At 37.8% G+C, this 16,684-nt stretch overlaps 1 protein-coding gene across 1 annotated transcript in view; it reads left to right on the forward strand.

The window, feature by feature from the left end:
* Positions 1–16,684, forward strand: part of EYA4 (EYA transcriptional coactivator and phosphatase 4) — a 264,833-nt gene that overhangs the window by 11,350 nt on the left and 236,799 nt on the right. The gene's annotated exons all lie outside the window — the stretch shown is intronic.

A 16,684-nucleotide genomic window follows, 5' to 3' on the forward strand; every position in this document is an offset into this window, starting at 1 on the left:
GATTGCCCCCAGTTGAGAACCCACAACCAAAGTAGATCTGAAGATCTCTTGATAGTGTCAAGAGATTCCCAAGGATCTGTGTGAGAAGGTCGCTCAATTTTCAGTGAAGTGTGGATTATCTTTTCTTCCTCTCAAATTTAAACACCATGTCGAACAACTCTGATTGGTCTGTGTCGATAGGTAAACTTTACACAGAGGGGATTTACAGATAAGCTTTACACAAATGACTATCTTTAGCATATTTTCCTTTTGGGAAAGTAATATATGATTGGGGGGAACAGAATACCTGGGAAAGTGTGAAGTAGGTATTTATTTGAATTAATTATATGTCTAGTCTTTCTGTTATCTTCACTGTTACTTGTTAGTAGATACTTTTGATTCATATTTAGAAATAACGATTACTTGTTCCTTCAGATAAATCTTCCGCAGTAAGAAACTTTTACTTTATTTAGTTTATAGTGTCGGAAAGAGTAAAGTTACCCATAATCACAACTGCCTAAGAGTAAAATTCTCAGTGAATTAAATCCTTTGTATGTAATGAGCCATTCTCAAGTGAAGTTATGTCTTAGTTTTCAGTTTGTACCACAATTTCAGGATCTGGGGTTTAATAGCAATGGTACAGTTTGGAGAAAGTAAAAATGTAACTATTGCATGTGAAAGCTCCTTTGGTGAATTACCAATTCCAAACTTCTGTTCTAATTCTTTACGTTCAATCTTGACATATACATTTTATCTAGGGATTGATGTGCAGTTGACTGTAAGTAAATGTGAATGTAGCTTGAGTACTGCCTCTGACTTCTGCCTCGTTTAAGTATATATGAAAGAGGTTTCAAAAATTACTGAAAGGAACAAAATGGGAACCTGTAATGTTAACATAAAATGAGAGAGGATAACTGTGTCTACAAGAGTTTCGGGTTGAAAATGAAACTTATTTTGAAATAAGAATATTATAAATAAATGACTAGACTAGTATTCGAATGAGGTCTAAACAGTAGAGAATTTATTTTTAAATCTCATTAGTTGTTGCAAAGATACTTGAAATTCCACCCATATATGTTGTCTAATTTAGTGGTTTTACTTTAATTGTATTAGGCAGGTAATCATGTTACCTGGAAGCAGTCAGGCTGACCTGGGGATTTCACATCATTTACTAATTGATGCTGAAGCAGGCAGGGCAGAGGCACTTGAAAAAAATCTCTGTCTGTCTGCCTGTCTGTCTCTCTCTCACCTCTCCTTTGATTTACTCATATGCTTTAATTTTTGAAATGTACTCTTAAGGGGGCAAAGTGGCTGAAAATGCAGTACACTCTATGTGAACAAAATGCCTTTCTCTTTTCTCAGAGGAGGACCCCGGGCAGCTACTTGTTAGCAGAGAGATGAAGTGGGTGCTGTGCAACCCAATGACAGACCGGGGGCCATTCCAGGGGAGCTGGTGGGGGTGGTAAGTCAGGGGCTTAAATCATGAGTTTTCAGACAATGGAGGAGAGCTCTGCTTGCATTGACAGGAAGTACAAACAAAGCCTAGCAAACCACAAGTCCATCCAGACACTTTACGCCTGATGTTGCACAGAACGCCTGGTAGCCCTCTAGCCATTGGAGAATAGCCAGCAAACCAGAGGTTCTGTTTTTCCAAATGAACACTTTTTGGGCTCATAAATCAGAGACCTCCCTCTTCCTCGCAAAAGAATTTATGTCACATATCTATTTTCTCAGGTTGATTCTTTGTGCAGTGGATCCTAACAAAACAAGTACCTATTTTTATGAATGCTTTATGACACAAAATACAATTAGGCACTTCCTTTCCTCTTTCCGGGGTATTCTCACCACACTTGTCCTCCACTGCCCGAACTCCCTTAACCTACTTGCCTCTTGTTCTTTTGCTACCAACACGGACAAAAAACCGACTCATCTTTCAAGGCTTAGCTCAAATGTCACCTCCTCTGGGAAGCCTTCCCTAAGGCTCAGGCAGAATTAATTCTTTTTTCTCTGTAATACCATAGTACCTTATTTGGGTTATTAATATAACAGCACATTGTGCTGGGGCTAATTATATGTGAGTCTGTCTTCTAGAGAGATCCTGAACTCACTGAGGGTAGAGATCATATCTTCCCAGCTCTGTAGCCCCACTGCCTGCATGTATTGATGGAAATTTACTAACTGCACAATTCTATGCATGTCTTCAGAGAACATACATCCAAAGCCAGATAACTACAAAGAAAGAATCTGTTTACATTTTGGAAACTGATTCTCTTTTGCTTATGGTCGTGGAAGCACGTTTATTGGTTATTTTCTATTCTAACTGATTTAAAGCTTCATTTGTACCAAAGCATTACTGATTTTCTAGCAGAAGAAAAGGTATGCCTAGCATAAACTTGTATTTTGAATAAACTGAAATTAAAAAGACAGATTCTAGTTTAGGTTTATGGTATCCCTACTTCCAGTTTTCTCCAGAAACAAGTTTTGGTCCCTTCGGTTGCTTTCTGCTAAGATAAATTTCATGTTATGTTGAAGAATTTTTAATCCTTAGAAATATGGACTTCATCGGGAGGAAGCATGTTCTGTATTTCTTTATATCAGTGTTTCAAACTATGGGGATCCAAAATTCCAGATGTGTATGTTAAAAGTATCTGTGGATTTGTGTGTGTGTGTATTTGTGGATTTGTGTGTGTGTGTGTGTGTGTGTGTGTGTGTGTGTGTTTATTGGGGAATCGGGGAAAGGGAACAGAGAAGTTGGTGTCCTTTTGTTTTTCAGTCTAGTTGTGGAGGACGTCGCTTCCCTGGCCCATGTTGGTATTATCATTGCGCTCTTCCTGGGTGAGGCAGTCACTCGCCAGCCATTGGACGGCCGCTCACGGCGGCTCACGGCAGCTCATGAAAGCTTATGCTAGCTGCCGGCCAGCCCCACTGCAGCCTACACCGTCGCTGGCGACTCACGGCAGCCCAGCTACAGGTGGAGTTGCTGTTCACCATCTTAGCTGTAGAGGGCGCTGTGTCACTGGCCAATGTGGGATCTGAACTGGTGGCCCTGCTGCTCAGAGCTCATGCTCCCAAGCCAACTCTTAACAAACGAGCCACTCGGCTGGCCCTATATGTGGAATTTTGGTGAGAGAAATTAGGTCTTTTTTTTAGGCACAATTGAGGAAGGAAAAATTTTGGTTTAGTTTCTAGTGGTTTGTGTTTAGGCACTTTCCACAAAAAGATGAGCAAGACCCTTCAAAACCACCAACTTGCTTATTTAGGGGAAAAGAAACCCCTCTGATGTCCAAAAATAACATTAAATTAAGATTATTGTTTCCAATAGCTTCAAAAATTACCGTTCTGCTTCCTTGTATGATTCATTTCTGAATGCAGCACACGGCTGCCCTACATCATTATAAAGCATATTTGCTCTGTATTTTAGTAGATCACATTATTTATCAGAGAATTATTATTAGAAGAGGAATTGACCCTAACCCTCCATTTTGCAGATAGACACTAGATTAGAGACACTGGGTGATTTATTCAAAAGGAAGCTAGAAAGAGCACATCTGCTGGAGACACCCCTAAGAGCAACCAACTTTACATCTTGCTGCCTTTATTTTTCTTTGTGTCTGACAAGAACTTGCAAATACTGGAATCAGACTACCTTTGTGTGTGTCCAGGCCCTGTAGCCACTTGTCACATCAGCGTGTAATCTTGGGGAAGTTATTTACTGAAATGCTGAAAGCCATGGTTCCAGAGTGTGTAAACTAGGGGTATAATAATGCTAATATGTAGTACTGGCCTCGTGTAGTCGTCATGACGAATCACTGAGTTCATACAGGGAAGGCACTGAAGGCCCTGACAATGCTTGGGATATGTTTTCAATTGACTTCTTTGAATACACTGCTTACTATATTTAATATTCAAAACAGGGACCTTCATTGCTGCTGAAGCATATATTTTCTTTAATCATTTTTTTTTTAAACAGAAGTAATTCGTAAGTTCTGTAACATGTTAAAACAGGAAGCTAGAGATTACCTCTGAGAGGAGAGACTGGAAAAGGGAAAGAGAGAAGCTTCTGGAATGCTGATAATGCCCTTTATCTTAATCTGATTGCTGGTGACATGCTCCAGTTTATTTAATAAAATTCATCAACTGTCTACTTGGGATTTGTGTATCTTATTGTGCGTATATTATGCTTTATTTAACAATTTAAAAATACAGATATAATTAAAGTAAAAAGTGGATGTCCCCCCTTTATTTGTCTCTTCCACAATCAGGGTACATTGTTGTTCTTTAGTGTGCTTCCTTTCACACATTTTTTTTCCATACATGTGTAAATGTGCACACTACATGAGGATGTAATTTATTTTACGTTTTTAATCCAAAATGGATCATCAGTTGCCTTAAAACTGGCTTTTGATGTGCTGTATTTTGAATACTTTTCCACATTAGTATATATAGTTTTGGGTACTTCTATTTAATGCATGCTTATGTTTTGTAATTTGACTGTTCCCTTCTTGGTATATGATTAAGCTGCTTCCAGGTTTTCATGATTACGAGGAATGTTGCAATCATGATTTTTATATATTTCTCTGTATATCTGCCAAAAACTCCTATAGATAAAACTCTAGATGTAGGATTAATAGGTGAAAGGGTACGTGCATATTGCATAGAAGGTGCCAAAATACTTTTCAAAAAGCTTACAACACCTTGCATCTATCTCTCTGATGAAGCTTGCATCCTTCTCATAAAAGCCCAGGGAAAAATTTCCTGCTTAATTGAACATTGTAATTATTTGTGGTCTGGTCAATAAGGAGGTTTATAGTACTAAATTCCTTGAGACTCACACACTAACTGAAATAGTTCACTAATAAGTGCAAATAATTCTATTAACCACATATATAATAATTCTATGCTATCCATAGTTACATCTCACTTAGGGATTGTTACTACTCAGTTATATGAATGATTGTTATATATATTCATAGTTCTTAAACTAATAGATAGGAAGAAAACAATCAGTGTATGTCATATTTGCATGTTTTCACTTAGCGCCATAAAATATTTATAAGAATTATTGGGAGACATGGCTGTAACTCTGATGTTGTTGATGAAAATTTATGAGAATTATTTATTGTTATTCTATTAAAAGCCAACTATGTTCCAGGCACAATTCTAACTAAGCACCTTACATACATTAATGTAGCTTTTTAACATATAGATGAAAGGTATGGACATTATGCTGTTAGAAATGAGATTATTCCATTCTGAATGTGTTGATAAATATAACTGTATATCAAAATATCAACTGTGTCTTATCAATGTAATAATTTGTAAATCTGCAAAATGTTAGTCTGTTCCATGGGAAAATTAAAATTGATGCATGAAAGCCCAGAAAATCACTACTCAAGTCTTGGCTAAAGTAACGTGATACATCAAGTTTAAATGAAGTATGCTAATCAGTTGACTTTATTGTTAGAGTCATATAGGTAGAACATTCTGTCTCCAGCATATTCAGTTCTTATAGTTTCTGGTTAATTAAGATTCTAGTTAACCTTTAATGGTTATCTAGTGCCTTAAAAGAGTAATCCAACTCAAAAATAGCTAACTTATTCCTGTAGCATTGGATAAATACAGCTATCAATTTTTGTGGGCCCTTTTTTCCTGCAGAATTTCCTGTTATTCTAAGGGATTCAATAGGACTTATGCACATAAAACTGAAAATTATATTACTATGGGGATACGGCTTTGTGCCTTTGAGAAGGAACTCTCTTGCTAACTTAAGTACTGTATGTGTGTAGAATAGCTAACATATTCCTCCCAAGAAATTTCATGTATGCAGTTAAAACACTCTTAAATTGATTAAGGATTTGTTATATATTTCCAGAAGCACTCAGGAGTACTTTTATGGTTATAAGAGTAGAGTACATTAGAATGCCAGAAACCAATGAATACGCTAGAGGCCTTCAAAACCATGCCCGACATTCCTGACTTCACCATATAAACATGTGGGGCAGACTGGAAAAACAAAACATCTCTCCTTCCCCCAAACGTAGGTAAGCCTCGGATGATAACACTTCAACTGGTTTGAATATTAATTTGTGATTTTTCTGTTAGAAGTAATTTTTATTCCTTAGGAAGTTGAATGGAGAAGTAATAAATATAACCGGTATTTATTTCTCAAGTAAAATGTTATTTTACATTACATTTGACCCAGTTGCCTTTAGACTTTTTAGAACGTGTATTATCCTGCAACTACCATGGTATTTTGCCTATTAATCAGGGAAGCTAAAGAGCATTTTATAAATGTTGAATCAAAACTCTTACTGCTGTGAGGGAATTAAATTTCAAGCAATATACTCTTTTTATAGGGTGAGAAACTGAAGTATGGAGAAATTACAAGGTTTTCCCAAAGCCATACATTAAGCCGTAGCAGGCATGGGAATCTATGATTCTGTTTGCCTGATTCATTCTGAAAGTTCATAAAGTTAGTTATCTATTTCCTGACATGTGCTGTAATTGTGTTTGCTTATTTACTCATTGATTCATTGATTCACTCTTTGTTCATAAATTTAAAGGAATCGATGTTTTTGCAAGATATAGTCTTGACATAGGGACTCTTAATAATATTTTGAATTTATATATCTTAGATATTTTTTAAAAGAAGCTCATTGTTTTTGTTTGTTTGTTTGTTTTTCATGATCATAAAAAGAAATTAAAGCATTAAGAACAAATTGGATTGCCCAGATGTGGGGCACATTGGTGTCTATGAGAAGCATCCCAAGCTCCTTCAGGAGCTAATAAAGTTTATTCAAAAGCTTGAACTAGAACTTGGCTGTAGCCCTTGATAGGCCTGGAGCATAGAGTGGGGACCAGGAGAAACCACAGCACGCATCAAGAGTATGGAAAGAACTAGTGTCTACATCTCTGTAACCGGGTGTCCTTATATTCACTTCAATCAAGAGGAGGCAGATTCTGCTTCTCTGTCATCTTCCTGAGTTGCAGTTCTCACATTTTAAATTCTTATTCATTGTGATCCTTTTCTTACTAGTTTAACCTTTCTTTACCCTCTTCATTTTTTTTTCTCCAAGCGTTAAGAGTCATATTTAAAGCAAATAGTGTGGGTCAGACCTTACTTCTTGATTGAACAGCTGGTGCCACAAGTAGCTTCGCATGAGGAAAGTAGCTACGTAGCACCCTCCCCCAGCAGAGTGCCCTGTAACAGGGAAGCCTAAGAATAGCGGGATGCCATCTGCCTGCAACTTCTTCTCCAGAGAGGTCAGTGAACAATTGTTGTGGGTTGGTTTGTTTTCTTGTTTGTTCTAGCAGCCCTGAGATTTAGGACTCAGACTTGGCTCCGGCGCTGTGGCTCACCAGCTCTCCTTCCCTTGGAAGGGTTCTTAGATCCCCGGAGGCTGCGCAGGCCCAAGGGCGCTTAGAGCCCTGGGAGCCCAACCCTTGGATTCTTCAAACAAACCCAGGCGCTGCCAAGTCCTAGGCAAACCAAACCTTCCTGTAGCTCAAACATTACTCTTTCTTTCTTCTTTAATTTTCCTGAAGAATCATTCAGTATTCAACAAGCCAGGAAACAAACAAAACCCTAGGGTCTTTCTCAGAGGAGTGTTCTTAGTACTTTGAAAATTTATTGTCATTAATTTCCATTTCAGCTAATTGGGTTTCCTTTCCATTTTTTGGGGGGGGTCTGGGTATACATCTAATATTTGGCATACATTAATGCTGATCTATATTAATTTAATGCCAATTTACAATGGAGTGGTTTAAAAATAACGATGCACTGTGACCTAGTTCATACCCACCTTCCATTTAATGTATTTCCTAGGCAATTATGCTTTTGTGGCTGACTGAATTCCCCCATTACCCCTGTTGAGAAACAAAGGCTTTTTTATTAAAGATGTGGTCTTATTAACTAGGGGTATTTAACTTGAGGAAAAAATATTTAGGGGTGACATGAATGATAACACTCTCAATATCTAATACCCTACCATACATATAAAAGCATGATTCAGTTTATGCTTTGTGGCTCTGGTGGGCAGACCAGAGTGGAAGTTCTGGAAGTTCGATTTTAAAACTAATACATAAAGAAGAAGTGTAAGAAGGAAAGAGGAGAAGGGGCTGGTTCTAGTCACTGGAGCTAAGAAGCTTCAAGTGTTATATCTATAGACACTGTGATTGATCTGTAAATAAACCCTGCTTATTTCTATGCTTCTCATGATCCCAAGATAAAGAAATAAAACTCTATGGATTCATTCATATTATCTCTTTGTTTCTTTCTGTATGTATCTCTCTCTAAGTTTGTCCTTAAAATCAAAATATATAGCACAGCATGGAATCGAACCACAACACCAAAATTATTTGAGATATTATTTTCTGAATTCTTACAACTTTAGCCCTTAGAAAGTTCTTTGGACTTTTAGCAGTTCTAATGGCAGTTTTTTTGTAAATGTGATCCTATTTTGAATGCAGTTACAAAGTCAGTGGAATGCTTTCACAGTCTGATGCGATAGGGAAATTTATAGAGAGGAAAGAAAGTATTCAAACTTTCCTGTGTGCCGCCATTAAAAATCTGGATGGATAAAATTCTCCTCAAGTGTCCCAAATTTTGGGAAGGCAAATAGCATCATATTTAATTAAATTTATAACTAATGTTTAGTGTAGACACAATTCAAGCAAGTGACTTGGCTTTAGGTAAAGTCAGATTTACTGCTATGTTTTATATCTCTTATGTTTACTTTGTTATATAAATTGGCCCCCACCTCCAATAATAAAAAATAATGACATTCAGATGTCATACTGAGAAACTGGTGACATGGAAAATTTGAGAGGAAAAGCTACGTTTGTATTTTTGCTGTATTATTTTTGTTATCACTAATTTCATCTATGGGGATGGATACGTCCTGAGTCTTACCTTGTACTTCACAAATTGTTTCTTTAGCTGAATCTAACCTGCTGTTTAATTCATTCATTTCCTTTTTGATATTTCAGTGCATATATTTTTAAAACATTTCTTATGGCTATTTTCTAAATATGCCTATTTATTTTTTCATAATGTATGGTCCCTTCAAGCTTGTTTCTATTCTGCCTCTTTAATTGTTTTCAACATACTTATTATATGGTATTTTTTCGGGTTGTCCTATAATCATGAATCCTTGGATTTCAGTTCACCTGTTGTTGCGTCTGCTGTCTACAGCATTTTATTTCCTTGTGTAGCTTATCATTTTTTATGAATTTCTCTCTCAGAATCCATTGTCTTTATGGAACAATTTCACATTCGCTTTCCCTTGAGTCTAAGGATTTCAAGCATGGGTCAGCCTTGATTTTAATTTTTTGACTTGAGGTTTTGATGCCACAGGTGCAGTAACAATTTAGAATTTACATTTATTTGTGCAAGGCTGAGGTTTTTTATTTATCTCAACTAATTATTTCCTTTTGTTCTCTTCTCAAAGGCTCCATTATATGACAAGCTTCCTTGCTGAGTCGTATGGTCGGCTGAGTTTTTCTAACCCTCCTTCGATAGAAAGGACAAACTTCTCAGACTCTGTCCTCGATGCTTTGCCTCTTGCTTTTGTGTCCTGCCCACCCCCACACATAAAGGTAATGACAACAAAGACAATAATATAAACACATCTTTCCCTCTCAACTTTTCCATATCACCAGTTTCTCAAGAATCAAGGTGTGACACCTGAAAGTCACATTTACCTATCAGTTATATTTATATATTTCCTATATCCTATTGATTTGTCTTTCATATTATCTCTCATAGCCACCTCTTCCCCAGGCTTTCCAGCCACCACACCAATCCAGGTTCTCTTGACTTCTTACCTAGATTATCACAACATCCTTCAAATTGCCCCTTAGCTCCAGTCACTGTTCACCTTGCTTTTCAGAAATCTGAAGTACAAGTGTTGCAATTACGTCACATATGCCATCCTTTATGTGCATTTTAAGGCTATCAAAATATAGTAACAACCAATTATATTTATTCGTTGATGTTTAGCACTTTACCCCTGTTTTGCCAATTCAAAGTTCTTAGCATTCCATTAACACTGAATAGTCATTACTCTCTCTCATGCTTTCTTTTCCAAAACATACACACACACACACACACACACACACACACACACACACATACGTCCCTTCTCTTTCACATGCACATCTATAATTCTGTTATTGGCAGCATTAATCTCTCAACACTAATGAAACCAATCACAGTTTTGATGTTCTGTAGAATGGCAAACTAAAAAGGGGCAAATGCAAGTGACTTCATGGAGATATTTATTTTCACAAACATATACGAGTTCAGAAAATTGATAAAAGACTGGTGAATTTTGACTACTCTCTAACTATAGATAGTTAAGGCAACGCCTGGGAATCACTGATTAATGTAATATTATTAATTGAGCAGAGTTAAAAATCATTACATTTTCATGAGAAATTGCATAGATTCTGCTCCATTGTACAGTGAAAAATGTTTTTAATTTAGTATACGAAGAGGCAAATATAAAAGCAGAGATTTTTCTGTCCCTCAAATGGCTTACGTTTTTGAAATATATGATTTAATCCTAACAAATATAACATAGGTATTATTATTGCCCCTATTTTATGGATGAAGAAAATGATGAATTAACTATGCCAAGTCTTTACAGTTATCCAGTGGGAAAGCAAGGAATCACATATAAACCTGTTTTATTCCAAAAGCTGTTACTTGGAATTACTACATTTATATCCCCGCTAGCAAACCTCTTCTAGACCTCTAGGTTTCAAGAATTGAACACTAAACTTAGGAGATGCATTCTTAAATTCTTTCAAAGTGCAGCAAATTTTCCTCAAGAGGGACATAAAGTCATCAGATGTGTGTTAAGTAACACGTAAGGCCCATCAAGAAAGGTTCCTGGGTATGGGAGAAAGGTTTATGGCTGAGAAAAAAGCAGACTGCTTATACGGAAGGGCTCATGTAGTTCTTTTCTACCAGGCTACAGAAGAGCCAGCTAGATGAGCCATTACATTGTATACAAAAAACTCAGCAGAGTAATTGTGAAGTGCACACACGGAGTGGCAACTGGCAGCAGGTGAGAAGGGAAGTTGGTCTGCAGCCTGCGTGAATATCTGTAGGAGTAACAAAAGTTGCTCAAGCTCAGAATTCTTTCAGATGTTTCTTTGGGACCATCCAGTTATAACTGCCAGTTATAACTGTGTCTGTGTTTTCTAGGATCAACTATCAACAATTAGCAAACACAAACAAAATAGAAAACCTTGGCTGGCCCTGCTTATCAAAAATCAAGTGATTATACTTGATATTTCCTGGAAGATTATTGCCATTCAAATGAAGCTATAACCAATGACCAAAATGATTATCATGAAATCGAGCTTGTAATTGTTTCGCATGAGAAATGCACCCCATTATTGCTACATATTATTAAATACATGGACTATTTTGCAAAGTCTAGCCTCTATTTTTATAAACAGTTCAAAAATAGCTCAGCATCTAGTTTGTAGCTTGGCTCCATGTAAGGGGATTGAAGTCGGGAGAAATGCTCATTGCTGTTCACCCAGATCTGTTTCTTGGACACCTTTGAGATTTTCCTTTTGTACTAGTAGGGATGAGAGTCATGTGCATGGTCAAAGAATGGCTCTGTCCACCCTTCTGAGCCGTTGGCCATGGAATTGGAGCTAGGTGTTCTTTGTGCTGTTGGCCTCCCTCTGTCTCTGGCATGCCGCCTGGGCCGTTGGAGCCAGCCAGTGCCTGTCCCAACTTCACAGACCCATTAATGAAATTTGGAGGGCAGCGTGGGTAACCTGGTGCACAGGACGTGGAAACAATGCCCTTCTTGACGGCTGATCCCAGCTATACTTGCTCTATACTGTAATGAGAATGTAAGTTGTTAGACTTCCTGTACAATGGCTGTTTAATATTAAGTGATATGATTAACACAGGGCAGAGTTCATTGAAAGCTATGAGGATGGTTCACGGAATCCAGGGAAGACACGCACAACCAAGCAGCAGGAAGAGCATAGAAACTGGGCGTAACAAGATCCAGGGCCTTCAATGCTGCCAGCACTTTTCTTGCCGTCTCGCGTTTGCTCCTCTTTCTGGGTCAGCTCCCCGCCTCTGTCTTTCCCTAGCCAGCCAGCTATTTCCACGTGGCCATGAAGAGCTACCAAGTTTTATGTCTTAGGATTTTGCCGCCGGAGGAGGACAAGCCTGATACTTCCCAGGCCCTATGCTAAGTCATAGGGAAGAATGGTGATGTGTCATTAGATAGAAATAATATGGTGTAACTGGAAAAGACCCAGGGAATCTAACGGGTTTTCCTCTGAATATGGGTCACTGTAATAGACGTACTCGTATATGTTACCTGCATATTATATACCCCCATGCAAGCAAGCCTTCATTTTGTACACAATGTGTTTCTGAAAATTGACTTGCAGTGTGTAAACCTGAAAGTCAAACAATGGGTGAGCTGTTCTGAATGATAGAGTATAAGGGAGGAACACCCTCCCTTGGCCCAGAAAATTCTGCATGAGTACATAGATTCTTTAGAGGCCCCATCTAGGCTGAAAGGGGCTGTGCCAGAGGTTATGGGTAGGACCAGCTACACACCTCCCTCCCATCCCAGGGTCTGCACGGTGGCTGGAACAAAAGTTTAGGCAGTGTAATCTTGCTATTATTCCCTAAAGGGACACTAGGCATTTTGAACATGGGTGGGGGAATGTAGCCTCTCCCCCCTCCTGTTTCCTTTGCACCGCAGCAAGAGGCAAGCGTAACCTCCTGTTGGCACGGCCCTCACAGGAGATCCCTGCGCAGTTCCCAGCCTTTGGCTCCAAGGCACTCTGATGATAATGAAAGGACATGGGAATGGCAAGGACAGTGGGACAGTGGCTGGGGAAGAAGGAAGGCGGAGGTCTCTCTCAGACTCCCACTTTGGACAGTGGCCCCAGGGAGCGAAACACCCAAATACCGGTTGCCGTGGATGGGTCATTTTGGCAGAGGGGTATTCTACTAGGGACTGTCACAGCTGCAAGTGGAACTGACTAAAGAATTTCTGGTTTATTCTATGGATGCGGTGAAGCTCTGCATTGTTTTAGGAGAACACAATCAGATATGTATTTGGAAACTGTCACTCTGGCTGCATTGTGACAAATGAGGTTCAGGGAGCAGGACTGAAGGGAAGGTGTCCCTTAGGATGCTGCCGCCCCAGTCCAGGCAGAGGACGACGATGGCTTGACCTACCGCTGGAGCAGTGAGGAGTGACACATGGGGAGACTTGAGCGAACTCTGGGAGGTGTTGATATGACTTGGTAACTCATCGAATGTGGAGAGGAGTGGGCAAGGAGCCTGTCCCAAAGCCCAGATGTCTGGCTTTCATGGGCAGTGGGAGGCCATGCCATTTGTGTACATAATCCAGGGGGAGGTGCAGTAGTCCACGTGCAGCTTCTGTCCTCGTCCCATGCCAGCCCTGGCACGGAGAGCTTCCCCCTTCATATTCACATTTATTCAGCCAGAGTAAAGCATGTCTGGGAAGTCTTTTTATGGAAGGTCTGAATAGAAAGATGGAGAATTAGGCTACATCACACAGACTCCACAAACTTCTCTTCTTTAAGTCACAGGGTCCTTTGCTATCTCTACCCCCTGGGCCAAGCCTAAGTACCTCATTACATTCCTGAGAATTGTTTTCAAATTTTGACATATAAATCTCATTCTATATTTAAATTAGAATCATTGATTTTTATCCTAATTTTCTAAGAGATAGGAGTTTACAGCTCACTTGTAGAGCCGAGTTAAAGAAAAGGATACAATCAGTTTTCTGTATATTAAAAACCTAACCGCAGAAGAAATTAACAGGGAATGGATGAAGTTGCTATTATTCCTGTTTTAAACTCACTTTTTCTGGAGAATGGCCTTGAAATAGAGCTGGAAACTAGATTATTGCCTCATAAAACAGCATGAGGTTACTGTTATTCCTTAATTTTATATCTTTATTATGAGGTAATACTTCTCTTACTTGATTTGAAGAGTGTTCTCGTTTTTTTCTCATATATTTGTGAAAACTAAATGTTAAAGGATTTAACATAACAACCGTTGCAAAATTATGATGTAAAATAAAACCATGTCTGTAATTAGCCTCGGTAGTTTTACTTGGTTCAATAATATAAAATCACTAGGCTCATAATATTTTAGTACCTTAGTGTGTTTGGCAAAGAAAGAAATTCATGTTACAATAAAAATGTTAAACTAAGTAACAATTAATCTCAATTTTAAGGAAATATAAAGCAATGTATTATGTTGTAACATGGAACATTGATGCGAATAGTTCCCCAACTGCAACATTAAATAGTTTCTGAACTGGTAGTTTACCAAAAGATACTAGTTTTTGCTTAATTCTCTTATGCTCCTATATCATTCCCGAAGTCTTACTTTTAATTTCATTTGAGTTATCACCAGTGCCCTGGTATGGCTGCTCTAGACAATGATCATTTGCTTTCTAATGATCGGTATTCTTAATCAAACCTTATATATCCTTTTGGGAAATATTACATTGAAACCTTGATCCCATCTTAAAATCAATTTCGGTGTGATAACTCTCTATGAGCTATGTATGGGTTGAATTGTGTCCCCTGAATGGTATGCTCCAGTTTTAACCCTCTTACCTGTGAATGTGACCATATTTTCAAATAGAGTCTTCCCAGATATAATCAAGTTAAGATGAATATTCCTGGATTAGAGTGGGACCTAAACCAATGGCTCGTGTACTTATAAGAGGCGAGTACTTTGGACACTGAAACACCCACACACAGAAGAAGGCCATGTGAAGAGATAGTCAGGGAGAATGCCATGCCACAATAGAGGCAGAGTTTGGAGTGATGCACCCACATCAAGGGTGCAAGGATTGTCAGCCAACACCAGAAACACTAGGAAGAAACAAAGAAACATCTTTTCCAGAGCCTCCAGAGAGCGCATGGACCTGCCAAAGATTTCATTTGGGCCTTCTTGCCTTCAGAGCTGTGAGAGAATAAATTTCTCTTGTTCTAAGCCACCAAAAGTTTATGGTACTTTTTGATGACAGTCCCAGGAAACTAAAACAACATGCAATGTTTTAACTAAACAATTGTTAGAATGGTATCAATAGTTATTTTATTATAAGTATATTTTATTAGTAGATCAGCTGAGTAGGAAAATATCTGGTGGAGTGATTCTCAATATTGAATTTTCTGAAAAGATAAAATATTCTCATAAAGCAAATAAAATTTCCCCCAAAGTTTCTATTCTTACTGTCTTTATACAATGTGAAAAGTGAAATGAAGTCAGCTATATACCCCAAAATGTAGAACAAAACAGAATTTTTCTTAAAATAGTCACATACTTGAGACATCATTTTCAAAAGTTAAGTGATCTGGCTGTTTACTTGTTCCCTTCACATCGTCAGATACATTATGTATGATTCCATCCACCATTATTTATGTCATTCATTCAGTTGTTATTAAACTTCTAATGCTTGCCAGGCACTGAGCTAGGTGCTTTAGTAAATGTTATAAAGAGTGCCTGCCTTTAAAGAGATTACTCTGGTAGTGAGGTTTAATCCATGTAGAAGAAGCCACAGAGGCCACTTGAGGAAAGGGTCTATTTAGAAAATTCATCTTCACTATAATATCTATAGTTTTAACTGATCTTGTAAAACCATTTTAGCGTCATTTGGTTTTACTTACTATGTGCTTCCTGTATTATAGTGAAAAAAATTGTATTGCACAGACATATAAAATCAGCAATAATCAAAGTATGTGGAACCACAAGTATTATTCTTTATTATTTCTATGTTTTAATTTGCCTTTTAAGCAATAGCCAAAATCATGTACATTGGTGTAAGCATAGTCGAAATTTTTTGTTCTGAATTTTTTTACTTAATACACCTTCAAAATGTTCACTTTTTCATTTTTAATGATTACTCTTTTGATCATTAAATAATATTACATTAAATTGGTTGACCATAATTTTGTTTAATCAACCCCCTACAAAGAGGACGCTGTTTCTAGTTTTTATTATCATGAATAAAACTGTAGTGAATACCTTGTGACTTTTTTGGGGGGATGTTTACTCCTTAGGAAAGTTATTATTGGATAAAAGTGTTTAAACATATTTATAACTTTTAAAATGCAGTGACAGATTGCTTTCTAAAAGTGTTAGAAAGCTTGACATTATTACTGACAATTGAGTGCAGACACCATTTGCACCGTATGCTTTCTGACAATGGGCATTAGTATACTTGTTTATTAAGTTTACATATTTTGGCAACTGTGAAAGTGAACACTTTCCATATGTTTATTTATTTACATTTGTTTGTAATGATTTGTGTTCTCATATCCTTGCTTAATCATCTAATAGGCACTTACACTTTTTCTTGCCAATGTCTTTGTTCTCAGTGTCACACTTATAATATTTACTGAAAATATTTTCTGTACTCTGCCCTTTTACTTCAGGGCTGTTTTTCTCTGTTCAGAAATGCAAAGTTTTGTGTTGTTTTTATGGAGCAGCATCTAGTGTCCCTTCCCTTCGTAATCTGGTACAGTGTTTTTACCATCCATCTTACTCATTTATCTGTTAGCACAAAAAGGAACATCAGAGTCTCTGCTTCAAGAGAGCACTTAGCTAATTTGTTTTCCAGAAGCGAGGAGACAATGGCTCTAAGGGAGACAATTGGCCACAATT

The sequence above is a fragment of the Hipposideros armiger genome, unplaced genomic scaffold (genome assembly GCF_001890085.2).
Source record: "Hipposideros armiger isolate ML-2016 unplaced genomic scaffold, ASM189008v1 scaffold_614, whole genome shotgun sequence".
Classification (NCBI taxonomy): domain Eukaryota; kingdom Metazoa; phylum Chordata; class Mammalia; order Chiroptera; family Hipposideridae; genus Hipposideros; species Hipposideros armiger.